The 25474-nt window shown below is 52.0% G+C and overlaps 1 protein-coding gene across 18 annotated transcripts in view; it reads left to right on the plus strand.

The window, feature by feature from the left end:
* Positions 1-25474, plus strand: part of LOC105478940 (low density lipoprotein receptor class A domain containing 4) — a 436625-nt gene that overhangs the window by 46680 nt on the left and 364471 nt on the right. For all 18 annotated transcript variants that reach the window (XM_071085751.1, XM_071085747.1, XM_071085752.1 and 15 more), the window contains exon 2: positions 21662-21745. The gene's annotated coding sequence lies outside the window, so the exon portion shown is untranslated. The remainder of the gene's footprint in view (positions 1-21661; positions 21746-25474) is intronic.

Raw genomic sequence — 25474 nt, forward strand, 5'->3', positions numbered from 1 at the left:
TCCTTGAATCCCCACTGTTCTATCCGGTGACTACCATGGTGTGGCAGCTCTAAGGGCAGGGAGCTCATCTCTGCTGAATGCAGCCCCTTTGGGGGACACCGTGGCACCTAGAAACCTTCCCGGGTGCAGGTGAATGTGCCTCTCTGTGGCCTCCCCTGGCTGGGATTCAGAGCAGGGCTCACTTTTCTTCCCTTTGTTGGGACTAATGTGTCTGAAGACGCTGCCGGTGCCCCACCTGGTTCCCTCTTTTCCAGGTCGGGCAGCCCAGCTTGTTTTCCCCATCCCTCCTCTGGTACGTTGACAGCTCCCTCACTTCTCTCCTAGGTGACAGTGCTGGGGGCTTTCAGAGCTCAGCTACGATGGACGGTGTCTTAGCACAGCAGGCGCGAGGAAGTGACGAGGGCATTGGCAATGGTGAGGTGCTGGGGCACATTAGTCCTGGCTCCAGGAATAGCAGAACTCTGCCCCTAACATTCCATTTGCTGGTGGAAAAACAGACCAGTGGATTCTCGCTGTTCTACTTGCTAGATGATAGATTTTCTTCATCTTGTTTACCAAGAAAGAATGTGGCTTCTTAGCCAACAACTCGATTTCTGGTTCCTGGTGAACAGTTTTCAGAGTACTCTGAGTCTCTTCATTTGCAGAAAGGGAACTTTGAGAAAATGCCCAGCACAGTGCCTGCCTGGGACAGAGTGATTTCAGCAGATGTTTATAGAAATCCCGGTTTAGTTCAGGTTGGGAGCTGAGAATCCTTGCTGCTCGTTTTCGGTTTCCAGCCTCAGACCTTCAGAACCTTTGGGGGTTGTGTCCCTAAACTCAGCCGTACCCTAGAGGCCAGGTTAGCAGAGTGAGTGAGAAGCCCACTCGTGCCATCAACCATGTGCTTAGAAATGTAGAGGTTGTCATTAGAAAGTGCAGTATTTCTATCCTACTTCTGAATTTCAGGGAAGAGCGTCAGGATTTGTAAAGACTTCATCTATATTGAAGATGCCCGAGAGTTAGGCTTACCCGGCTACAGGTAGCGTGCCACCTGTCTGCAGTGCCCGTGCTGTGTCTTAGGAGGAGGGACTTGGCGGTGGGGGTGGGGGAGAGGCAGGACTGCAGGTGCCACCGGAGCCTGAGAGCAAAGATGAACAGAGGAGATGGGGGTGGAGCTGTGCAGAGCAGGGCCCACGTGCGGCTGTGTGTGTGGAAACTGAGTCCCGTGCGGTTCTGTGTGGAAACTGAGTCCCGTGCGGCTGTGTGTGTGTGGAAACTGAGTCCCGTGCGGCTGTGTGTGTGGAAACTGAGTCCCGTGCGGCTATGTGTGTGGAAACTGAGTCCCGTGCGGCTGTGTGTGTGTGGAAACTGAGTCCCGTGCGGCTGTGTGTGTGGAAACTGAGTCCCGTGCGGCTCTGTGTGTGGAAACTGTGTCCCGTGCGGTTCTGTGTGTGTGGAAACTGAGTCCCGTGCGGTTCTGTGTGTGTGGAAACTGAGTCCCGTGCGGTTCTGTGTGTGGAAACTGAGTCCCGTGCGGCTGTGTGTGTGGAAACTGAGTCCCGTGCGGTTCTGTGTGTGTGAAACTGAGTCCCGTGCGGTTCTGTGTGTGGAAACTGAGTCCCGTGCGGTTCTGTGTGTGTGAAACTGAGTCCCGTGCGGTTCTGTGTGTGGAAACTGAGTCCCGTGCGGTTCTGTGTGTGTGTGGAAACTGAGTCCCGTGCGGTTCTGTGTGTGTGTGGAAACTGAGTCCCGTGCGGTTCTGTGTGTGGAAACTGAGTCCCGTGCGGTTCTGTGTGTGGAAACTGAGTCCCGTGCGGCTGTGTGTGTGGAAACTGAGTCCCGTGCGGTTCTGTGTGTGGAAACTGAGTCCCGTGCGGCTGTGTGTGTGGAAACTGAGTCCCGTGTAGTTCTGTGTGTGTGGAAACTGAGTCCCGTGCGGTTCTGTGTGTGGAAACTGAGTCCCGTGCGGTTCTGTGTGTGGAAACTGAGTCCCGTGCGGTTCTGTGTGTGGAAACTGAGTCCCGTGCGGCTCTGTGTGTGGAAACTGAGTCCCGTGCGGTTCTGTGTGTGGAAACTGAGTCCCGTGCGGCTGTGTGTGTGGAAACTGAGTCCCGTGCGGTTCTGTGTGTGTGGAAACTGAGTCCCGTGCGGTTCTGTGTGTGTGTGGAAACTGAGTCCCGTGCGGTTCTGTGTGTGTGGAAACTGAGTCCCGTGCGGCTGTGTGTGTGGAAACTGAGTCCCGTGCGGTTCTGTGTGTGGAAACTGAGTCCCGTGCGGTTCTGTGTGTGTGGAAACTGAGTCCCGTGCGGTTCTGTGTGTGGAAACTGAGTCCCGTGCGGTTCTGTGTGTGGAAACTGAGTCCCGTGCGGCTGTGTGTGGAAACTGAGTCCCGTGCGGTTCTGTGTGGAAACTGAGTCCCGTGCGGCTCTGTGTGTGGAAACTGAGTCCCGTGCGGCTGTGTGTGTGGAAACTGAGTCCCGTGCGGTTCTGTGTGGAAACTGAGTCCCGTGCGGCTCTGTGTGTGGAAACTGAGTCCCGTGCGGCTGTGTGTGTGAAACTGAGTCCCGTGCGGCTGTGTGTGTGGAAACTGAGTCCCGTGCGGTTCTGTGTGTGGAAACTGAGTCCCGTGCGGCTGTGTGTGTGGAAACTGAGTCCCGTGCGGCTGTGTGTGTGGAAACTGAGTCCCGTGCGGTTCTGTGTGTGTGGAAACTGAGTCCCGTGCGGTTCTGTGTGTGGAAACTGAGTCCCGTGCGGTTCTGTGTGTGGAAACTGAGTCCCGTGCGGCTGTGTGTGTGGAAACTGAGTCCCGTGCGGCTGTGTGTGTGGAAACTGAGTCCCGTGCGGCTGTGTGTGTGGAAACTGAGTCCCGTGCGGTTCTGTGTGTGTGGAAACTGAGTCCCGTGCGGCTGTGTGTGTGGAAACTGAGTCCCGTGCGGTTCTGTGTGTGTGGAAACTGAGTCCCGTGCGGCTGTGTGTGTGGAAACTGAGTCCCGTGTAGTTCTGTGTGTGTGGAAACTGAGTCCCGTGCGGCTCTGTGTGTGGAAACTGAGTCCCGTGCGGTTCTGTGTGTGTGGAAACTGAGTCCCGTGCGGTTCTGTGTGTGTGGAAACTGAGTCCCGTGCGGTTCTGTGTGTGGAAACTGAGTCCCGTGCGGCTCTGTGTGTGGAAACTGAGTCCCATGCGGTTCTGTGTGTGTGTGGAAACTGAGTCCCGTGCGGTTCTGTGTGTGGAAACTGAGTCCCGTGCGGCTCTGTGTGTGGAAACTGAGTCCCGTGCGGTTCTGTGTGTGGAAACTGAGTCCCGTGCGGCTGTGTGTGTGGAAACTGAGTCCCGTGCGGTTCTGTGTGTGTGGAAACTGAGTCCCGTGCGGTTCTGTGTGTGTGGAAACTGTGTCCCGTGCGGTTCTGTGTGTGTGGAAACTGAGTCCCGTGCGGTTCTGTGTGTGTGGAAACTGAGTCCCGTGCGGCTGTGTGTGTGGAAACTGAGTCCCGTGCGGTTCTGTGTGTGTGGAAACTGAGTCCCGTGCGGTTCTGTGTGTGTGGAAACTGTGTCCCGTGCGGTTCTGTGTGTGTGGAAACTGAGTCCCGTGCGGTTCTGTGTGTGTGGAAACTGAGTCCCGTGCGGCTCTGTGTGTGGAAACTGAGTCCCGTGCGGTTCTGTGTGTGTGGAAACTGAGTCCCGTGCGGTTCTGTGTGTGTGAAACTGAGTCCCGTGCGGCTGTGTGTGTGGAAACTGAGTCCCGTGCGGTTCTGTGTGTGTGGAAACTGAGTCCCGTGCGGCTGTGTGTGTGGAAACTGAGTCCCGTGCGGTTCTGTGTGTGTGTGGAAACTGAGTCCCGTGCGGTTCTGTGTGTGGAAACTGAGTCCCGTGCGGTTCTGTGTGTGTGTGGAAACTGAGTCCCGTGCGGTTCTGTGTGTGTGGAAACTGAGTCCCGTGCGGTTCTGTGTGTGGAAACTGAGTCCCGTGCGGTTCTGTGTGTGTGTGGAAACTGAGTCCCGTGCGGCTGTGTGTGTGGAAACTGAGTCCCGTGCGGTTCTGTGTGTGTGGAAACTGAGTCCCGTGCGGTTCTGTGTGTGGAAACTGAGTCCCGTGCGGCTGTGTGTGTGGAAACTGAGTCCCGTGCGGTTCTGTGTGTGTGAAACTGAGTCCCGTGCGGTTCTGTGTGTGTGGAAACTGAGTCCCTTGCGGTTCTGTGTGTGTGAAACTGAGTCCCGTGCGGCTGTGTGTGTGGAAACTGAGTCCCGTGCGGCTGTGTGTGTGGAAACTGAGTCCCGTGCGGTTCTGTGTGTGTGGAAACTGAGTCCCGTGCGGCTGTGTGTGTGGAAACTGAGTCCCGTGCGGTTCTGTGTGTGGAAACTGAGTCCCGTGTAGTTCTGTGTGTGTGGAAACTGAGTCCCGTGCGGTTCTTTGTGTGTGAAACTGAGTCCCGTGCGGTTCTGTGTGTGTGGAAACTGAGTCCCGTGCGGCTCTGTGTGTGGAAACTGAGTCCCGTGCGGTTCTGTGTGTGGAAACTGAGTCCCGTGTAGTTCTGTGTGTGTGGAAACTGAGTCCCGTGCGGTTCTGTGTGTGGAAACTGAGTCCCGTGCGGTTCTGTGTGTGGAAACTGAGTCCCGTGCGGCTGTGTGTGTGGAAACTGAGTCCCGTGCGGTTCTGTGTGTGTGGAAACTGAGTCCCGTGCGGTTCTGTGTGTGTGGAAACTGAGTCCCGTGCGGCTGTGTGTGTGGAAACTGAGTCCCGTGCGGTTCTCTGTGTGTGGAAACTGAGTCCCGTGCGGTTCTGTGTGTGGAAACTGAGTCCCGTGCGGTTCTGTGTGTGTGGAAACTGAGTCCCGTGCGGTTCTGTGTGTGTGAAACTGAGTCCCGTGCGGTTCTGTGTGTGTGGAAACTGAGTCCCTTGCGGTTCTGTGTGTGTGAAACTGAGTCCCGTGCGGCTGTGTGTGTGGAAACTGAGTCCCGTGCGGTTCTGTGTGTGTGAAACTGAGTCCCGTGCGGCTGTGTGTGTGGAAACTGAGTCCCGTGCGGCTCTGTGTGTGGAAAATGAGTCCCGTGCGGTTCTGTGTGTGGAAACTGAGTCCCGTGTAGTTCTGTGTGTGTGGAAACTGAGTCCCGTGCGGTTCTGTGTGTGGAAACTGAGTCCCGTGCGGTTCTGTGTGTGGAAACTGAGTCCCGTGCGGCTGTGTGTGTGGAAACTGAGTCCCGTGCGGTTCTGTGTGTGTGGAAACTGAGTCCCGTGCGGTTCTGTGTGTGTGGAAACTGAGTCCCGTGCGGCTGTGTGTGTGGAAACTGAGTCCCGTGCGGTTCTGTGTGTGTGGAAACTGAGTCCCGTGCGGTTCTGTGTGTGGAAACTGAGTCCCGTGCGGTTCTGTGTGTGTGGAAACTGAGTCCCGTGCGGTTCTGTGTGTGGAAACTGAGTCCCATGCGGTTCTGTGTGTGGAAACTGAGTCCCGTGCGGTTCTGTGTGTGGAAACTGAGTCCCGTGCGGTTCTGTGTGTGGAAACTGAGTCCCGTGCGGTTCTGTGTGTGGAAACTGAGTCCCGTGCGGTTCTGTGTGTGGAAACTGAGTCCCGTGCGGTTCTGTGTGTGTGGAAACTGAGTCCCGTGCGGCTCTGTGTGTGGAAACTGAGTCCCATGCGGTTCTGTGTGTGTGTGGAAACTGAGTCCCGTGCGGTTCTGTGTGTGGAAACTGAGTCCCGTGCGGCTCTGTGTGTGGAAACTGAGTCCCGTGCGGTTCTGTGTGTGGAAACTGAGTCCCGTGTAGTTCTGTGTGTGTGGAAACTGAGTCCCGTGCGGTTCTGTGTGTGGAAACTGAGTCCCGTGCGGTTCTGTGTGTGGAAACTGAGTCCCGTGCGGCTGTGTGTGTGGAAACTGAGTCCCGTGCGGTTCTGTGTGTGTGGAAACTGAGTCCCGTGCGGTTCTGTGTGTGTGGAAACTGAGTCCCGTGCGGCTGTGTGTGTGGGGGCTGAGTCCTGTGTACCAGTCTTCCCGTTGCCATCTCAGGGATCCTCAGGGCAGCCTGGTGAAGACAGCGAGGGCACGGATTGCAGCTGACACACAGGGCTGTGCAGTGAGGCAGGAGCTTGCTGGGGAGAGAGGCAGGGCAGTCGAGGGGCACCTGGCACCTTCTCTGGGCCAGCTGACCTGGGTTCAAGGCCCAACTGTGCCCATTGGCAGCCATGTGACCTTGGATGCTTCCCTCAACCCTCCTGTGCCCTAATTTCTCCATCGATAAAAGGAAGACGTTGGTAATCGTATTACCCACCTCATGGGTTCTTCTAAAGATGGAAAGAATAAGAACCAATCATGTTCCGAGCTTGAGACACAGCTGGCCGGTCCTAAGTGTTTGTTATGGTTAAAGTGAGGGAGTCTGGCTTGGACTGCGGACCGCCTGACTGCGTTGCTCTCCCTCTAATGGTCATTACTGGGTGGTAACCGAACTTCAACTTCTCCTGGATTCGTAATCTTATTTCACTTCATAAAGTACAGTCATACAATCAACACGACTTTAGAATGTTGGAGGAAACTTTCTGTATTCCTCAAGTGCCATTTAATTAAAAAAAAAAAAAAGAATTTTGGATGAAACTAATATAACCCTGGGGTGGGCGAGTCTGGGGGGGCTTGGGAGGGGCTGTGATGGAGCAGAGTAGGACACGGCCCCGCCCTGTCACCTCTGGCGGATTGGGCCCCACCTGTCCCCTTCCAGGCCCGGAGTTGCAGTTGGTTGAGTGGGTGGGTAGGTACCGTTTGAAGAGTGGGGGCTGGGTGCAGGATGGACCTGAGTGGTGAGGATGCGTCCTTTGAGGAGGTGGCCCTGCCAGGCGGCTGCTGTTCGTTAACGGCCAGAGAAGCTGCGGCCACAGACCTGGAGGGCTTCCCAGCCCTGCCCCCCGAGTTGTCCTCAGAGTGGGCCTTGCTGCTCTTTCCGAAGGGCGCCTGCAGACCGTTAGACAGTTCCTTGGCCCATGTTCAACAGTGTGCAGGAAAATGCTTAGCCAGGAACGAATGGTTTCTGGAGTATTTGCCATCATTCAGTCCCACAGTGTCCCTTTATGAGTTTAGCTAATGAGGAGTCGACTTCTGTCTGTAGATGTTCTGAGCCCGATCGCTTAGGTGACGGCATTCTTGGCAGGGAAGCCGCTAGCCTGTTTTCCGAGTAGACGTCGTCCTGTGTGTGACGTCGTCCTGTGCTTCCTTCCCCTGCGCGATTGCCGTGCAGGTTGAAGATGGTTTTGTGCTTTTCTCTGCAGGTGGCTGTTCTGTGGACTCTGTGAGGTGATTCTGCATAGCCCCTCCCTTCTGCCTGGATTCTGAATCTGGATTGATTTTGTTTATGAAGCTTTCTGAGATGCATTTCGCTGAAAAGAGTAGTTGAAGAATGTGTCTGGAGAAAGCACGGGGTGCATTTTACAACAGGGGTGCTGTTTCACAGAAGCATTTCGAGTACGGTCTTCCCGAACCTACAGACTCCAGTGTTTCAGGGTCGGGGGAGGCATTGGCAAATGGATCTGTAAAATTATGTAAGAGCCCTCTCTTTTCTTTTACCTGAGTTAAAGCTGAGTTGCCCAAGCCAGAACCTGGTGCCGTTCTGACCCCCTCCTGGCTCCCTGATCCGTCCACTGTGTCACCAAGGCCTGTGATTCTACCTTCACAGTGTTTTCCACACGGCTCCTTTCCTCCTGCTGTGGTCACTGCCTTCCGTTCTCAACATTTCTTGCTTGGACTTTTGTAAAAGCCTCCGAACAGACTGCCCTGCCTCCAGCCTCCGCCCTCTCTCCCCTCCTTGTATCCTTCCCTGTGCCTTCCCTGTGCCTTCCAAACTCCTGGTCCGGGACCTCGTTCTGAGAACCTTCTTACCACCTAGCGGGAAGGCTGACCTGTCACTGCGTGGCTCTGAAGGTCAACGCCGAACTTACCTGTGTGGCCTGGCGGGGGTCTCTGTCTCCAGCCCCCGTTTCACTCAGTTCCTCCGGGGACACTCGAAGCCCTCCCGCTTCCCACTGTGCCGCCTGGAGCACGGCTTCCTCCGTCCTGCAGCCACACGGCAGCTGGCCAGGTGAGCTCTTTTCTGGGCTCATTGCAATTTGTCGAAATGTGCGGCAGGGATGAACAGCTCTGTGCACCCAGGAGCAAGGCATGCCACGTCTCTTCATTTTCGTGGAGAAATAAATCTCCTTTGATCCCTGACTCAGAAAGATGGGGTGGCTGATACCGGTCATCTGGGGACTGTCCTTCCCAGGCACGTTTCCGAGGACTTGTCACTCAGCCACACCCGGCCCCACTCCCCAGGGCTTTGTTGGCCGTGGGTCCTGCTTGCCTGGTGCTCAGATCTTCTTCAAGGTCTGCTGAAGTCATCTCCCGTGGGGGTGACCCTGGGACCCCGCTCTGCTGCCCACAGCTCAGGCCTCCAGGGGTCCTCCTCAGCCCACTCCCCACTACTCCTGAGGTCCTCGCCCTCCCCTGGGTGGGTCCCTGTTCTTCTCCCACCCCTGAGCACTCAGCCTCCTCCTCACCCCCGAGTGGATCTGCCTGATCTAGGTTTAGAGCTCTGGTTTGGAGCATCGATATGTTTAAGCATTATCTGGAGAGCTTGTTAAAAATACGGATTCCTGGACTCCACCCCAAGAGATTCTGACTCAGATGCTGAGATGGTGCCCAGCAGTGAACGCGTGTTTTAGCAAGAATGGCAGGCCCCTTGGCACAGTGGTTCTGTAGTTTGGACGAGGAGTAGCACTCGCCCAGACCTTAAAAACAAAGGCTTTTTCGGGGCTTGTTTTTAGGGCTCCCCCAACTTCTTCCTGTGGACCCGGGAACACAGAAGGTCGTTTTGCTGCAGAGTCCGCGTGAGCCCGCTGCCCTCAGCCCTGCATTCACAGCTAACCCGGGAGCTCCTCGAGGGCAGGGCCTGGCTTAATTCCTCCCGCACAACTCCTGTGCCCTGCACTGGGTCTGCAGCCAGATGTGGGCAGGAGCGGTCTTGGGGACTGCAGACACAGCCCGCTGAGGAAACCTGGGCTTGGCTTCCCGTTTCTTTCCGGGACGGGGCTCGGGTGTGCAGAGGCGAGAGGACGCTGAGGGTCTCTGGTGGCTGCCTTCTCCAGTTTGGGCTCGGACTAGACACAGCTGGGAATGGGCTTTGTTTTGTTTTGTTTCGAATTGGCATAGTGACCGTCTTAGGCAGGGCCTCCATACTCAGGCGCTGCCTGGCGACGGCTTCTCCGTGGAGGAGAGGGAGCTGCTCTGAGGCGAGCCCAGCACCGCAGTCCTGGCCAGACTCCTGGGCAGATCCCTGGAGCCCTGTCCCCACATCACCCTTGGAGCTGCCTTCCGAGTGTTAGCTACAGTTTCAGTCACAGCCTCAGAGGTGGTACGTCACTGACTAGGAAGAGAGTTGAAACGAACAGAATTCTGAGTACGAGTAACACTAGGAGCTGCAATTTTTATGTTTAGTGAGGCAGAAAATCCTCCACGTCAACTGAAGGCTAGATCTACTTTCATGTGGAATCTCTTTGAAAGAACAGCATTTTCTGAGTTCAGGCCTAGGTCCTGGTTAGAATGAACAGGGTAATGGTGGCAAGGGGGAGGTTCATGAAAATATTCTCAGACTGCAGGTCCGAATTGTGAAGGTGACTGCTAACATTGCTTTAGCAGTTCAGTGACACCTATTTTTGCAAAATGTACTTTCACTTGTAAGGGCCAAATAATTCTAACAAACATTTTTTGGTATGTAATGATGTAGATGTAGAGTGATACACTTTTTCTTTTGCTGTGCACTTAAAAATTATCAAAATAATGTTCGGAACTTCTGGAAACTCTACTTCTGATCACTGATCGGTTTCCACACACACACGTGTGTGTCTGTGTGTGTGTTGTGTTGTTGTTAGTGTGCACACAGTCCTGCAGCGTTAGTAGCTGTCGGAAGAGAGGTCCGTTCCCTTCATTTTAAAGCCAGCACCACCCGTTCCACCTGTCACACGTGGTGGTGGAGTTTGGGAAGAATGGGGGCAGTTTGGTCAGGATGGTGAAGCTGCCCAGAGCATAGCCTGTGAATGCTAATTCACTTTCTGTAAACAACCCCTGTGCTGTTTGGTGTTTGCATGTATGAGATCAGCCGTCAGTTTTTGCTCAGATGCAGCTCCTGCTCCTGTCTGACTGAGATGGGCCTCACCTCAGACGTCGCATGTAACTCAGCTACTTCATTTGTTCGTTCTCATCTTTTGCTTTTCTGGAAGGTTTAAGCCGGAGGCTGGGGCCCCCCATTCTGGCTGATTGGAAATCACACACGGGTAAGCATTGTCCAGCAGCTCTCCTGGGGCCCCTGGTGACAGCTCACATGCCATGAGAACTGGCACAGACCGTGAGTCACCCACTGTCCTTCCTGAGCTTTGACTTAAGGTAGCACGGGCAGACCAATGCATTCTTTCTTTTTCTTTTAAAACAGTTTTTTAGAGATGAGGCCTCACTCTGTTGCCCAGGCTAGACCTGAACTCCTCACTTGGAGCCGTCCTCCCACCTCGCCTCTGTGGTAGCTGGGACGACAACTGCGGCTCCCAGTGCACCTGGCTTGACACAGTCCTTTTTGTCTTTTGAAACTCTTGTACTTTCCAAGATGTACCTGGAGAGATATTTTCTCTTAAGTTTAAGACTATAGTTTTCTACTGATTTCCTTTGTTTTCTTGTCCCAGGGCAGAATATTTTGTTCCTGTTGATGGGCTGCGGATGGTGCCACTCCGCCTCCCCGGCCAGTCTTTCCTGGACTCTATCCTTTTTCCTTTGTCTCAGTTCCTCCTTCACCCTCCTCCCCGCTCGGCTTGACTCTTCTCCCTGCCCCCCTCCCCTGTTGGGATTCTGGCCTAGTGGGAGATGGTTTCGTCTGAGCATCTGAAAATATGGGGCTTCTTGGTCTTTCTATGCACATCTGAGCAGACTACTGAAGGCAGAGGACGGGAGATCTCTTAGGGAGTCAGCAGATGCCAAATGCTGTGCCTTCAGACTACCTCTGCTGTCTGTTATAAGCAGCCTCACACCGCAGGCTGCCCTTTAGCTGTTCCCTCGGAATGCAGCCTTGTTAAGTCACTGCCAGCGTTTCCCCTCTTGGCGTCCCTTTCTCTTACCTACGTCGTTAACTCCAGACTCTGCTGCTCTCTTAAAGGCTAAAGTAACGGGCAGAGTAAAACCCTGAAACGTTTAGAAGCTATGCAGTATTATATTGTAAACCTGTAAAAATCCTTAACAAAGTTAGTGGCTTGGAAAGATTTTCATGAGAACTTCAGCTAAAAGGCAGTAAAGTAAATGCCTTAAAATAACTAAACTGTGGCTTATAACAAGGCCATTGTTTGGCAGTGTCCACTTTTTAAAGACTTTCCAGATCTCGGAGAAGGAAATGATCCTGAGACAAAGTAGTGATTTAAAAAATGAAGACAGTAAATTAACATTGACATTATTTGCCAACAATTGATTTATTGTCTTCCAGCTTTTTACCCCACATTCTGAATAAATTGGACCCTGTGAAGAACTAGAAGATTAACTTTAGGGTTTTTGTTTGATTGAAATTGGTTTTGCAGAAGTGGAAACCGGCAAATCAGTTTACAGTGTGCTGTGCTGCTTAGTTTTGAAACCCACAAGAATGAGGAAAGATTGCGTGTCTTTGGATGCGAGAAGGCTGAGCTCATGTAGGGTTTGCCTTTTCTGGAAGTTTATTTTTACCCTTATTAATTTAGTAGCTTGTAGAACAGCATGTCCAGACTTTAACTAGTTAATAGTGGCTCCCAGGCTGGGCAGGATTTCAGTGCTAGTGGTCATTTTTCAGTGGTCTCATAGAGAAAGTACTGAGAAATATTCTAAGAATGGTGTAAAATGAAGAGGAACTTGGTAATCTTTTTAAAACACGGGCTCAATGAAATGTAAGCAGCTGGCTTACACACAATGACAGTCTTTACAATCAGATATTATGCTCTGAACTAGTGCTCTGATGAGGTAGTAGAAGCTTGTCTCTATTTTCAATTAAAATGATCCGTGAATGTGGGAATATTTGGAGCATCTGTGTCTTTTCAAATGTACTGGGGTAGATGATCTTTTTTTCTTTTTTCTTTTTCCTGAGGGGAAGCCCATTTGTGTGGTGGCTTCTGCTGGTGGCATCGGTGCCTGTTTCCCAGCCTGCTGGGGCCCTCGCGAGCTGTCTGACGTCATGCTCACGCTTGAAGTCGGTGTGAGTCGGCAGTGTGGGAGCTCCTTCCAGAGAGGCGTGCTCTTTTCATCTTGAACGGTTCATGGGTTTCTGCAGCAGGCTTGGTTTCATTCTCAAACTCAGTGTCCTCATGGCCTTCTTCGACCCCTTCCTCCTGGTGCCCCCTTGGATGTTCTGTCCTCCATCCTCCCGCGTGGCCCTGTCCATCACCCAATGTCCCTGTTAACTTGCTTATGGGCGTCACTCGAATAGCTGCCTTCTCAGCAGGCTCTCACTGCTGTGGATTTGAACAAGTGTTTGTAGGGGAGTCGAGGCAGGCTACCGTGATCTGCAAACACACCAGGCTGTCTTTAGCCGTGTTACTGGACTGCCGTGCTGGTGTCTCCTGGGAGCTGGTTAGACGTGTGGATGCTGGGCATGGTGGCTCACATCTGACGTCTCAGCACTTTGAGAGGCCAAGATGGGATGATCTCTTGATCCCAGGAGTTTGAGACCAGGCTGGGAAACATAGCAAGATCCCAATTGTACAAAAATGTTAAAAAGTAACTGGGCATGGTGGCATGCCTACCTGTGGTCCCAGCTACCTGGGAGGCTGAGGTAGGAGGATCACCTGCACCCAGGAAGTGGAGCCAGCTGTGAACTGTGATGGCTCCATTGTAATCTAGCCTGGGTGACTCTGTCTCTTAAAAAAAAAAAGAAAAAAGGAAATGTAGACCCTCGGGACTCACTACAGATGTGTAGAGGCTGAATTGGCTGGTCGAGAGGGCAAAGTATGCTTATTCCAGGCCTATTTGCATTACCGCGTACAAGTTTATCAAAGCATTGGAAGGCAAGCAAAGTGCGTTAGCAGTAGACTGTGTTTTCAGTAAGTTATTTCAGAGCACTGGGTCCAGGACTTTACCGGTCAGTTTATGCACAGATAATACAGATGGGGTGAGATTTCAGAGCACTGGATCCAGGACTTCACCGGTAAAGTTTATGCACAGATAATACAGATGGGGTGAGATTTCAGAGCACTGGATCCAGGACTTCACCGGTAAAGTTTATGCACAGATGATACAGATGGGGTGAGATTTCAGAGCACTGGATCCAGGACTTCACCGGTAAAGTTTATGCACAGATAATACAGATGGGGTGAGATTTCAGAGCACTGGATCCAGGACTTCACCGGTAAAGTTTATGCACCGATAATACAGATGGGGTGAGATTTCAGAGCACTGGGTCCAGGACTTTACCGGTCAGTTTATGCACAGATAATACAGATGGGGTGAGATTTCAGAGCACTGGATCCAGGACTTCACCGGTAAAGTTTATGCAGATAATACAGATGGGGTGAGATTTCAGAGCACTGGATCCAGGACTTCACCGGTAAAGTTTATGCACAGATAATACAGATGGGGTGAGATTTCAGAGCACTGGATCCAGGACTTCACCGGTAAAGTTTATGCAGATAATACAGATGGGGTGAGATTTCAGAGCACTGGATCCAGGACTTCACCGGTAAAGTTTATGCACAGATAATACAGATGGGGTGAGATTTCAGAGCACTGGGTCCAGGACTTTACCGGTCAGTTTATGCACAGATAATACAGATGGGGTGAGATTTCAGAGCACTGGATCCAGGACTTCACCGGTAAAGTTTATGCAGATAATACAGATGGGGTGAGATTTCAGAGCACTGGGTCCAGGACTTCACCGGTAACATTTATGCACAGATAATACAGATGGGACGAGTTCTGTGTGGCTTGAGCAGCACACAGTCAGCTGCTTTCTGCTTTCTGGACCCTGCCTGGTTGTGCTGCGAAGGACCCTTCCTCAGGGCGTCGGCAGGCTCCAGTGGGAGAGGCTGCGGCGGGAGAGGCTGCGGCGGGAGAGGCTGCGGCGGGAGGCTGCGGGGGGAGGCTGTGGCGGGGGAGGCTGCGGCGGGGGAGGCTGTGGCGGGGGAGGCTGCGGCGGGGGAGGCTGCGGCGGGGGAAGCTGCGGCGGGAGGCTGCGGCGGGGGAGGCTGCGGCGGGGGAGGCTGCGGCGGGAGGCTGCGGCGGGGGAGGCTGCGGCGGGGGAGGCTGCGGCGGGGGAGGCTGCGGCGGGAGGCTGCGGCGGGGGAGGCTGCGGCGGGAGGCTGGAACTCTGCAGGAGCGGAGATCACAGCCGGCACTAAAAAAGCGATCTCCAGTAGAAGGGAAGAGAAAATGTATTTCAAGCAATGAGACTGTTGTTTTTAGAAACTAAAAAGTTATACGTGTGATAAGTATGTATGTGTATGTATTTAAATACCACAACCCAGAGTGTGTTTATGTATGTATGTATTTGGACGTTACCTGTGTATATATGTGTATATGTGTATTATCTGTGTATATATGTGTACATGTGTATATATTGCATTTGAAATATCTGAAAGTATACGATGACTACTATGGGGGATTTACAGAGGAAAGATCAAACATAGTTTAATGGAGGAGAATGATCAATAATAGATGTTTATTATTGGCTCAGTTTACCTATACAACAACTAAACACATACACCAATGAGCAGTGAACATTTTCCCATCCAGAAATGCTGGGAAATAGGGTGTCGTGATTTTTAAACCATTCTAGTTAATATAGAACTGTCCTATTATACCATTGACAGACTTAAATAATGAGAATCTAATGAGGCTTAGTTAAGACTCAAGTGACTGTAACCGAAGTTATTTCTTGCTGCTGATGTAGATGACTGTAGGGTTCTCCGTTTCTCTGGCGGCGTGACGGTAGGCGTTCAGTGCCTATGTGGAAGCAGCCGGTGCAGAGGGACCCTCTGAGCCCGTAGAAGGCCCGTTTCCTAGTTCCCACTGGGGCTTCCAGGGCACTCTCTGGGTACTTAGTTCACGAGGTCTTTCTCAGTCTGCCGGAGGAGATCGTAGCTACCCCGAAGACCGAAGAGTCCGGGTCCAAGGCCTCTTCTCGGTGTTCTCCCCTTGTGATGTCCTCAGCATCTGACACAGGGCCTGGCACGTTCAGCATCTGATAAGCCCCTGTTGCGTGAAGGCCTTGGATGCCGGTAGTGCTCCCCGAGGTTGGCCTTGTCCTGTCTTCCTGTAGGTGGCTCTGGAATTTTTGACGCCCAGGAGGTGGGGCCTCTGAACGTTGCTGCCTGAGCACTTGAGCCAAGAGTGTTAGTTGACGTTAGGCACATGGACTGCTTTTGCTTTGACTGGCAGATCTTGGTTGAAGGGAGGGGATGGGAAAAGCTGAATCAGCCCCTGGTGCAGGGACTGCTCCCAGCAAGTCCGTTTCCACCCCACCCACCGTGCAGTGCTTTTTTTTTTTTTTTTTTTGAGACGAAGTCTTGCTCTGTTGCCAGGCTGGAGTGCAGTGGTGCAATCTCGAATCTCGGCTCACTGCAACCTCCGCCTCCTGGGTTCAAGTGATTCTCCTGCCTCAGTCTCCTGAGGAACTGGGACTGCAGGCGCCCGCCACCATGCCTGGCTAATTTTTGTATTTTTAGTACAGACGGGGTTTCACCACGTTGGCCAGGATGGTCTTGATCTCTTGACCTCGTGATCCACCTGCCTCAGCCTCTCAAAGTGCTGAGATTACAGGCATGAGCCCCTGCACCCGGCCCTCAGTGCTTACTTTGAGGAATGCTCCTGACCTGTGCGGGGCCTGGGTTGCCTTGGTCCAGGTAGAAATCCCCTAGAGGGTGTCGTGGGGCTCGCGTCTGTGAAGACACTGGGCACTTGAACTGTGCCCTGGCGACGGCCGGAGGTGGTGCTCTGTGCTCCAGAGGAGGGGACTTGCCAGACGGCTGTCGCCATTCCTCATTTGTTCCCGGCAAGCAAAACTGGACCACTTTATTGTTGCATCTGGTTTGAAGAGACCTTCGCTTCTATTTGGGGAGAAGAAAACCCAAACGCAGCGAGACAGCTGCCAGATGGTGCCTGGCTTTCGCCTCCGTCCCGCTCCCCCTGGCCGAGTTAATGTCCTTGGTGTCGCCCCATGCTGCGTGCTCCATGTGTATTTCTGGGGTCTGAAAGGCGCTGATGAAATGCTTGCTGCGGCTTTGTTAGGACACAGGTGGTCACGCTCTAGGCTGTTGCAGGGACAGCGGCGTTCTGCAGCCTGCAGGAGCCGTGGCCAGTGCGTGGTCACTCTGCATGGCAGCCTTGTAGACCCGGCCGGGACTCTTCAGGGACAGCTGGAGACCTCCTGCTGCTCCGTGACTGGGGTTACCATGACCACTGTCTCTTCGCTGAGGCCAGACTCAGTGAGTGCAGATTCCTGGTGCTGGCCAGTGAGGCCCCAGGAAAGTCACACCTATGGTCGGTGTAACTCGGCTTCAGTTTGCTCAGAATAATGCAGCCCTGTGAGCGAGAGGGAAGCTAGGGAGCTGTGGTGCATCAGCTTGTAAAGATGTTAGAAAATTATCAAAACAAAAACCATGTGGCGTTTACAGGTCGAACGCATGAATGGATGCACACGTGCATTTTACGGTGTGAAACTGTCCCTGATGCGATAATCAGGTGTGTTACGGCATCTGTGGTGACGGGGTGGGTCCATCTGCAGCGTTTCTGGAAAGAGCATCGTAAGGAAGGTTGGTTTGGGGAAGGGTGCCTTTCTTTTCTGTTTCTTATGTTACCAGCTGCTCTGTGTATTTTCTGTCCCATGATGATTTCCCTGAGATGGCTCTTCACTCTCTCTGGGCCTCCTTGTGTGTGTGTGTTTTGGAGACAGGGTCTCACTCTGTTGCCCAGGCTGGAGTGTGGTGGTGTGATCATAGCTCACTGCAGCCTCAGACTCCCGGGCACAAGAGATCCTCCCGCCTCAGCTTCCTGAGCAGATAGGACCGCAGGCGTGCACCACCACGTCCGCTAATGTTTTCTTTCTTACAGAGACGGGATCTTGCTAAATTGCTCAGGCTTCTGGTGAGCTTCAGTGATCCTCCCACCTCGGCCTCTCGAAGTGCTGGAATTCCAGACGTGAGCCGCCGTGCCCAGCCCCTTGTGTTTTAAATGGCTCTGCTTCCCAGGACCCAGCCACCAGCTGGAGCGAGTCCTGCTCCGGAGAGAGGCCGGAAGCCTGTGGCCAGGCTTCTCTTCAACGTTTGCCCAAACAAATTTCCCATCTTCCTTGAGCTTCACGAGAGAGTGAGAACACTGGAAAGATTAAGAATAAGTGCGCCTCTTTCCCTTCGGGGTTTTCCATCCTCCAGCCCCTCATGCCGTCCTGTCCTGGTGCAAGAGCGGTGCTGCCTGTCACTTTTCAGGAGTGGATACTTTTCACCCGAGGACCCCCACCCACTCTGCCTCTTCTCGCTCTGCTTCCTGGGGGCCCGTGGCTCACAGCCGTGTCTGGGACGTGTCATTCAGGAGGTGGTTTGGGGCTAGTGAGATTGGCAGCCCCTCAGGATCATGCTGTTGGAAAGCCACGTGTGGATGCCCCGATCGGTGCCTGGTGCCGCAGGGTGTGGCGTGTGAGGAGCTCAGCCAGCGCCTTCTCTTCTCTCCTCGGCGGGCGGCGGTGCTCGCTGGCTGTCCTCAGTGGCTTCCTGTTGAATGAACCTTTCTTCTGACGGCTGGATTTCCTTGGGGGAGGCTTCGTGTTTGTGCTCGGCCTTCTTTCTTGGAGGCCTGGGCTTGACGTTGAGTTGTGTTTGGTGAGGTTATGGAAAAAGCCTGTAGTTTACTAGAACAGAGGGAGGAGGCCTGGGTGGGGCGTCAGGTCTGCCTTTGTGCTGTGACCTGGAGCCGTTGATCCCTTGGCTGGGCCTGGGGAGGGGTTGGTGAGTGACCCCCCCGGTTCCCTGCTGGTCCCTACGCAGGGGATGCTAAGCAGCAGGTCAGTGGCTGTTTTCACAGCTAGAGTCAAAGTTATGCTGAAAGGAAGAGGTGAGTTTGTTGCAGTTCTCTGCCTCGTGTCATGGAACGGCTGTTTTTAGTTTTTCTTGGCTTGGGTGTGAGAATCCTGCCTGCGAGGCTGAGCATGAGGGAGAAAGCGTGGAGATGATGATCGCGTTTGCTGAGTGATTGATGAAGAAGTGGGAATGTATTATACAGTCCTGAATATAGATTTCAGGCAAAGTGTGACAGGTTTCTGTAATGAATAAAGTTTTTTTTTGTACTTTTTAAAGTAATTTTATTGATTTAAGTATTTTAAAATATCACCGTCATTAAAACTAGTCCTTTTGGAATGTAAAATAGACACAATGTTGGGTAGCAGGAACTGTATGTGTTGAATTATTATTTTCAACAGAGCTTAAAGTCTTGCTTAAAATAGTTAAAAATTATCAGTGTAAAAACAGAATATCTTAAAGAGCTGGGCATGGTGGCGTGCACCTGTAGTCCCAGCTACTGGGGAGGCTGAGGTGGGAGGATTGTTTGAGTCCAGGAGTTTGAGGCTGCAGTGAGCTGTGCTTGTGCCTGTGGGCTGCCACTGCACTGTAGTGTGGACACCAAGCAAGACCCTGTTTCAAAAAAAATCTAAAAGAAATTTTGAAACAGGTTGCCAGGAAATTGGATTGGTATTTTGTTTCAGAATTAGAGCCTGGTCATTTGACCCATACAGGTTTTGTCACTTTAGTTGGGAAGGAAAGATTTATTGATACTAATGGAAAATTAAAAATGAGTCACAAATTCTTACTTTGGAAATTCTCTTAGGGAACTTTTCGTTTTTAACCTTGAACTGCAGATCACTAGATGCCAGAGAAGTGGCAAGGATATTTGACAAAAGTAAGAACTACTGAGTGACATTTTAAGCACTGACTCAGGTTCACCGGCAAAATGAAATCAGTGCTGGAGAAGTTGTGCGTTCATTCTTTGGGGGTAGAACATGAAGCCAAATATCTTCAACCTATTTTGAAATTCAAAGCTATGGGCTCTGCTTTGAAGACTTGAATAAGTTTGGTTGCTATGGCCTTTTTGTGACTAGACATTGACAAATCCTAATTCTATTACTGTGGCTCATTTAAAAAATTTTAGTAGCACAACAAGGTGATTATAGTCAGTAATAACTTAATTGTATATTTTAAAATTAAAGAGTGTAATTGGATTGTTTGTAACTCAAAGGATAAATGCTTGATGGGATGGACACCCCATTCTGCGTGATTTGCTTATTTCATATTAAATACCTATATCCAAACATCTGATGTACCCCGTAAATACATGTACTTACTATGTGCACACAAACTATAAGGATAAAAGAAAACAAATGTTAAAGGCCTCCCATGTGCCACACACTCTGCGCAGTCTTGGGATGCCAGGATGACGGACGGGGATGTGGTTTCTGCCCACGAGGAGCTCAAAGTTGAGGAGGAGAATGAATTTCCACTTTTGGTCAATGAGGCAGGGCAGAGGCCTGGTCTAATGGACAGTTGTGTATGCATTTAGTATATGCATGTGCACTTTATATTATGTACCCCATATGTAATTACTAAGTTTGTTTGTTGATTTATTTATTTATTTTGAGGTAGGGTCTCACACTGTCGCCCATGCTGGAGTGCAGTGGCTCGATCTTGGCTCACGGCAACCTCAGCCTCCTGGGTTCAAGTGGTTCTCATGCCTCAGCCTCCCGAGTAGCTGAAACTATAGGTGTGCACCACCACGCTCAGCTAATTTTTGTATTTTTTGGTAAAGACGGGGTTTCACTGTGTTGGCCAGGCTGGTCTCGAATTCATGGCATCCTGATCCACCCGCCTCAGCCTCCCAAAGAACGGGCATTATAGACATGAGCCACCATACCCAGCCTAATTACTAAGTTATATTCACAGTTTTCTGTTGCTGTGTAACAAATTATCATAAACGTGGGATCTGAAAACAGTACTTATTGGTTATCTCACAGTCTCCATGGCTCCAGAGTCAGGCATGGCTTAGCTGGTTCTCTGGTCAGGCTGTGTTCCCATCTGCAGGTTTGAGTGGGGAAGAATCCACCTGCAGGTCATTCAGGTTGCTGGTGGAATTCACTGACTTGTAGCCGCAGGACTGATGTCCCTGCCCCCTTGCTGCTTGGCAGCTGGGGGCTGCTCTCAGGTCCTTGGGGAGCCCCTGTAGTGCTTTGCCAAGTGGCCCCTCACAGGCCCCATCACGAGGTGGCAGCTCGCTTCTCCAAGCCAGCAAGGGAGTCTGTCACTCCGTCGTCGCTAAGGTGGGATCCCACGTAGGTCACCTGGTGTGGGGAGAAGCATCCTTTGCGGTTTTCGGTGGGTAGAAACCAGTCACAGCTTCCACCTACACTCAAGGGGAGGGAGCTGTACAGGCTGGGAGCAATTTGGGGGTTCACCTTGGAATTCTGCCCACCACAGTACCTTTCTGGTTATTTCACAGACTTCTGTTCCCAAGAAATCTGAGCGTTTGTGTCCTAGGAAGACTGGCGAGAACAGCCCCCATGGAGGAATAAAAACTAAGATCTGGAAAATCAGCAGTGGTTTGTTTTCATCTCTCAGCAGGCAGGAAACAGGAGGAGAAAGGAATGTCTGTAGCTCCCAGCACTGATGGGAAGGAGGTGTTTGGCTGGGGTAGGGCTCCGCAGGAATCTCCCAGGCTCCTCTAGCCAGGTGCAGCTGTGTTTCATCCGGCTGTCTTTACATGGGCTGATCACTCAGGAGTGGCATATGGCAGGAACACGCTTTGGGGTACGAGCCTCCTGGAGAATGAACTGCAGCACACAAGCTAGACAGATGGTGGCTTAGTCCCCCTTGGACAAGCGTGTGTCCTGCACACTGGCGGGCAGGGTGCTGAGAGGCGCTTGTGGTGTCTGAGGCGGAGCCTTGCTGAGTTCCCCGGAAACTGCTTTGTGAGCTCAAGGCGGTCACCCGAGGATACCCGGCGCTCTGCCTGGGATGGTGCGGTGCCCACAGAGCATCCTCGCTCGGTTGGGATGGGGACGTCGGTGACAGGTTGTATGGACTGGACAAAATCTGGAGCACCAGCTGGGAGGACAGTCTCCTATCAGGATGGAGGGCAGGTCAAGGCAGCCTTGCAGGCAGAGTCGTGAACGTTACCATCCCAGCAGTGTCACTGCTAGAGGGCCTGCTTCTTCCACGAAATCAGACATGTGTTTCAGCGGAGGAATCACCGGGTCCCGCCCGCTTTTAGGTGGACCCATGTTGTCTTGAGACAGTTTGGATTGCTGTGAAAGAAGATGGTCTTTTCACAGCCGTTAGGGTGTGTATGAATTTTAAGAAGGCCAGTCCAACAGGGATACTGTCTGTTACTTGGCCTCTCATCGAAGAGGAGGCCCGTGCCTCTGCAGGACCAAGTGTGTGTCCTTTGACAGATGAGGACTTGGTGCCCTGTGGCTGAGTGGAGGCAGAGGGGCATTTTGTCCCAGTTCAGTAATTCTGTGCTGTAATTCTTCTCTCTGCCTTCCCTTTATTACTTGATGCTTATTGTTGCATTTTTATTGTATTCATTTTGATATTTATGCCTCTTCTCATGACAGCCCTCAAATATTTAACCAGTTTCGGAACTTGGGAGGGGGCCACACGAAAATAAACCATCGGCTCACAGAAGCTCTTCATCTTTCTTTCTAGTGGTTCAAGCTCTACGTCCGTGACGTCAAACCTCCCGTTGGGCCATTTCCAAGAACTGCCATCAGCTTCTGTATAGTTTAAAAGGTAGGTGGAGCCGCTTGTGACTGTTCTTTGTGGTGACGTCCGGGAAGTCGAGCTTGCCGTGGCAGGAGCTGCCCTGCGATGGTGGAGCTGTCTGGCTGCGTTGGTTTTTACAGGGTGCGCCTCATTTGTGTGTTTCTTCTTTGGGGCTGGATGTCCATTGCTGGGGCTTGGGTGTCTATTCACAGTAGAAGCTTGGGTGACACCTGTGTGTTTTCAGAGCCAGCCCTGGTGGGGGACAGTTAGTGGCAGAGCTGGGGGTTGCCGGGAGCCCCCATCTGGCATGCCAGCGTCAGCCTCTGGCCTCATGATGCCCTGCCCCCTCATCGCTGTGTTTTCTCAGTTCCTCTGGGATTCTAGTGATGCTGATTTTGTCTCATTATCAGTCTTCATTTGATGTCAAAGAACATCAAGTGAAGAAATACATGAGAATTTTCAGGAAGGTAAGACATTCTATAAAATAGAAGATCCAATTTTTTTTCTAAATTTTTAACGTGCCTGGTGGTAGGACTTGTCGCTTACGGGAAATCCCTTCCTAGAATGTAAGCCTTTTGAGGGCAAGCACCTCGCTCTCTCCCGCTTGTCCTCCTTCCTTCCATTTATTTTTTCTTCAGGGCCTAGAACAGTGCCAGCAGTGTCAGGCGCTCGATAAAACTTTTGGCAAATGAAACGACTTGTTGAGGAATCCACCCCGAAGCTCTTAGAGCATATCCCAGCCTTTCCTTTCTGGTTGCTGTTGGCAGCTGAGGAGGCACCTGGAGAATCCAGGAGGATTTGCGGTGCTTCCTTGCTGAGGCACACAGACCCTGGAATGTAAATGGACTTTTTACAGTTTGACGCCTTCCCGAATTGCGGGTGCAAAGCAGTATGCATGGCAGAGCAAACCACGCTTGGGTTCCGTGTGGGGGCAGCTCCTCCACTGCTGAGCTCGAGCGTCTCTCCTGTCTCCTGAGTGGATTTCACGCCCATTCGATTGGCTCTCGGGAAGCTGGGGTGGAAAGAGCTCGTGGGGAACACCCAGACCGCACGCCTCGCGGATGTTCAGTGACTGACGAAATGCTTGTTATTCACACGATGCCTTTGTTAACCTGACAGAACAGCACGGTGTTTGAAAATCCCAGCTCTTCGCTGGCTGGGTGGGTGTGGAGCAGCCGTTTTTCTTCCATCGTTTGGCACATTCACCGCCAGCTTGAAGTGGGCGGTGGCAGCACCTCTCTGCCAGGGCTGACAAAGGCGTGGGCGCAGTTTCATTTCTCTTTTATTGTCTCAAATACAGTTCCCATTGAATTGACCCACCAAAAACTAGCACCGTCTTCCAGTAGAATTTTACTAGGTAGCGGAACACAAACACTGCTGGACTATGCCCCCGCAGACTGAAACTTGAGTTACAACATTTCCGCAAAAGTAGAAAGAATCCTTGCAAATGACTTAAGTATCTGATTTCCCCCCTTATGTAGGGTTACCTCACTCATCAATTATTTTAAGCAGCTTTCAAACTTGGTAATGGAAAACTTTGTCTTGACTGTACTGGTATGTGTGGATTTTAAATTAAATACAAAACTACGTCGCTTCTCCTGAAAATCAGAGCAGCCAAAGAAGGAATCACTGTTTCTGCAGAACTGCACGGAGCTTCATCATCATGGGTGATTTTCAAGCACAGACTTAGATTGCGAGGCGTCGTCAGAACTTTCACACCTCTAAACTAGGTTCTTACAGCTGACTGTCCTGGAATTTATATTTGCTCTGTTACTTGCAAAATTGTGTCCCTTAAGCAGCTCACAGCTGGGCTGTGAGACATTCCTACGAGCTGATAAAATGGACAGGTGGTATTGCGTTCTTCTGCTCTGTCTGCTTGCCTGGGAGGGCCCAAAGAGGCCTAGAGCTTTGCATTAACTGCAGGATGTGCCTGTGTCCTTGTCCAGTGGATGTATTTGGACTTGGTTTTAAAATGCAGCCGGGTCCACGTGTTTGGGTTGCTATTCAATACACTTTTGAGTTTTTCCCTCCTCGACAAATCTGAAAACATTTGCTCTTTACCATATTGCATTTGTGTGGGGAACTCACACGCCACAGACCTTGGGCTGAGTTCTGGCCTGGTGACTTTCATTCACTTTGTTACCCTGGTGAGTCCTAACCCTGTGAGTCTCAGCTTTCCTCATCTTTAAACGGGATGATATTTATCTCATGGAATTACTTTGAAGATGCCTAATTCAGCATTCCATGCACGGTCGTCACTCAACAACACGTTGGCTATTATTTTCCACCCTAATGCTGGCTTTCTGCTGTGATCTGTGTGCTGGGGGGATTGGAGGAAAAGAGCAGAGGTCCTGCTCTCTCCGTCCTCTTTCAGGACTGCGGAAGTTTACTGAGGAGCTTCACGCGGCATCCTGCTGGAGCGCTCGGGGGAGTGCTGCTGACGTGGTTAAGCCCAAAGCCACCCGGGTGCAGGCAAAGAAATGATTAATTCAGGCTCCCCGCGCCGTTCCCTGACCTCCGCATAAGGCATTGCAGCCTGAGACTGAGATCTGGTTGTCAGCACAGACTGGAAAGGTGCAGCTGGAGAAAACTCCACCTCTCTTTTGGTTTCCTTCTTGGTCCTTAAGGGATCTGAAGGCACCGGTGCAGACCAGGGGCTCTGTGAATGTCTTCCAGTGTGAGACCAGGGGCCCTGTGAACGTCTTCCAGTGTGAGACCAGGGGCCCTGTGAACGTCTTCCAGTGTGAGACCAGGGCCCTGTGAACGTCTTCCAGTGTGAGACCAGGGCCCTGTGAACGTCTTCCAGTGTGAGACCAGGGGCCCTGTGAACGTCTTCCAGTGTGAGACCAGGGGCCCTGTGAACGTCTTCCAGTGTGAGACCAGGGCCCTGTGAACGTCTTCCAGTGTGAGACCAGGGGCCCTGTGAACGTCTTCCAGTGTGAGACCAGGGGCCCTGTGAACGTCTTCCAGTGTGAGACCAGGGGCCCTGTGAACGTCTTCCAGTGTGAGACCAGGGGCCCTGTGAACGTCTTCCAGTGTGAGACCAGGGCCCTGTGAACGTCTTCCAGTGTGAGACCAGGGCCCTGTGAACGTCTTCCAGTGTGAGACCAGGGGCCCTGTGAACGTCTTCCAGTGTGAGACCAGGGGCCCTGTGAACGTCTTCCAGTGTGAGACCAGGGCCCTGTGAACGTCTTCCAGTGTGAGACCAGGGGCCCTGTGAACGTCTTCCAGTGTGAGACCAGGGGCCCTGTGAACGTCTTCCAGTGTGAGACCAGGGGCCCTGTGAACGTCTTCCAGTGTGAGACCAGGGGCCCTGTGAACGTCTTCCAGTGTGAGACCAGGGCCCTGTGAATGTCTTCCAGTGTGAGACCAGGGGCCCTGTGAACGTCTTCCAGTGTGAGACCAGGGGCCCTGTGGGGAGTCACAGTGAAACAATGAAAAAGTAACCTTAGACCCAGGCAGTGCATCCTGACCTGAACTTCTATCTTTGTGCTCAATTTAAACTTTTTAAGGTGAAATCAAAGAGGATCAGTAGTCCTGGGAGAAGCAGTCATTACCTTTGAATGTAGGTCTCTGCCGCCTACAGTGGCAAATAGAGTCTCGCTTATTTTCACCAGATGTGTGTATAAAGTGATCTTTGGCACCGTGCAGTAAAACAGATTAACTTGTGAAAATGTTATCGAACAAAAAGAATGGGAATCCCGGCACTTTGGGAGGCTGAGGCAGGAGTATCGCTTGAGCTCAGGAATATGAAAG

The sequence above is a fragment of the Macaca nemestrina genome, chromosome 19 (genome assembly GCF_043159975.1).
Source record: "Macaca nemestrina isolate mMacNem1 chromosome 19, mMacNem.hap1, whole genome shotgun sequence".
Lineage (NCBI taxonomy): Eukaryota > Metazoa > Chordata > Mammalia > Primates > Cercopithecidae > Macaca > Macaca nemestrina.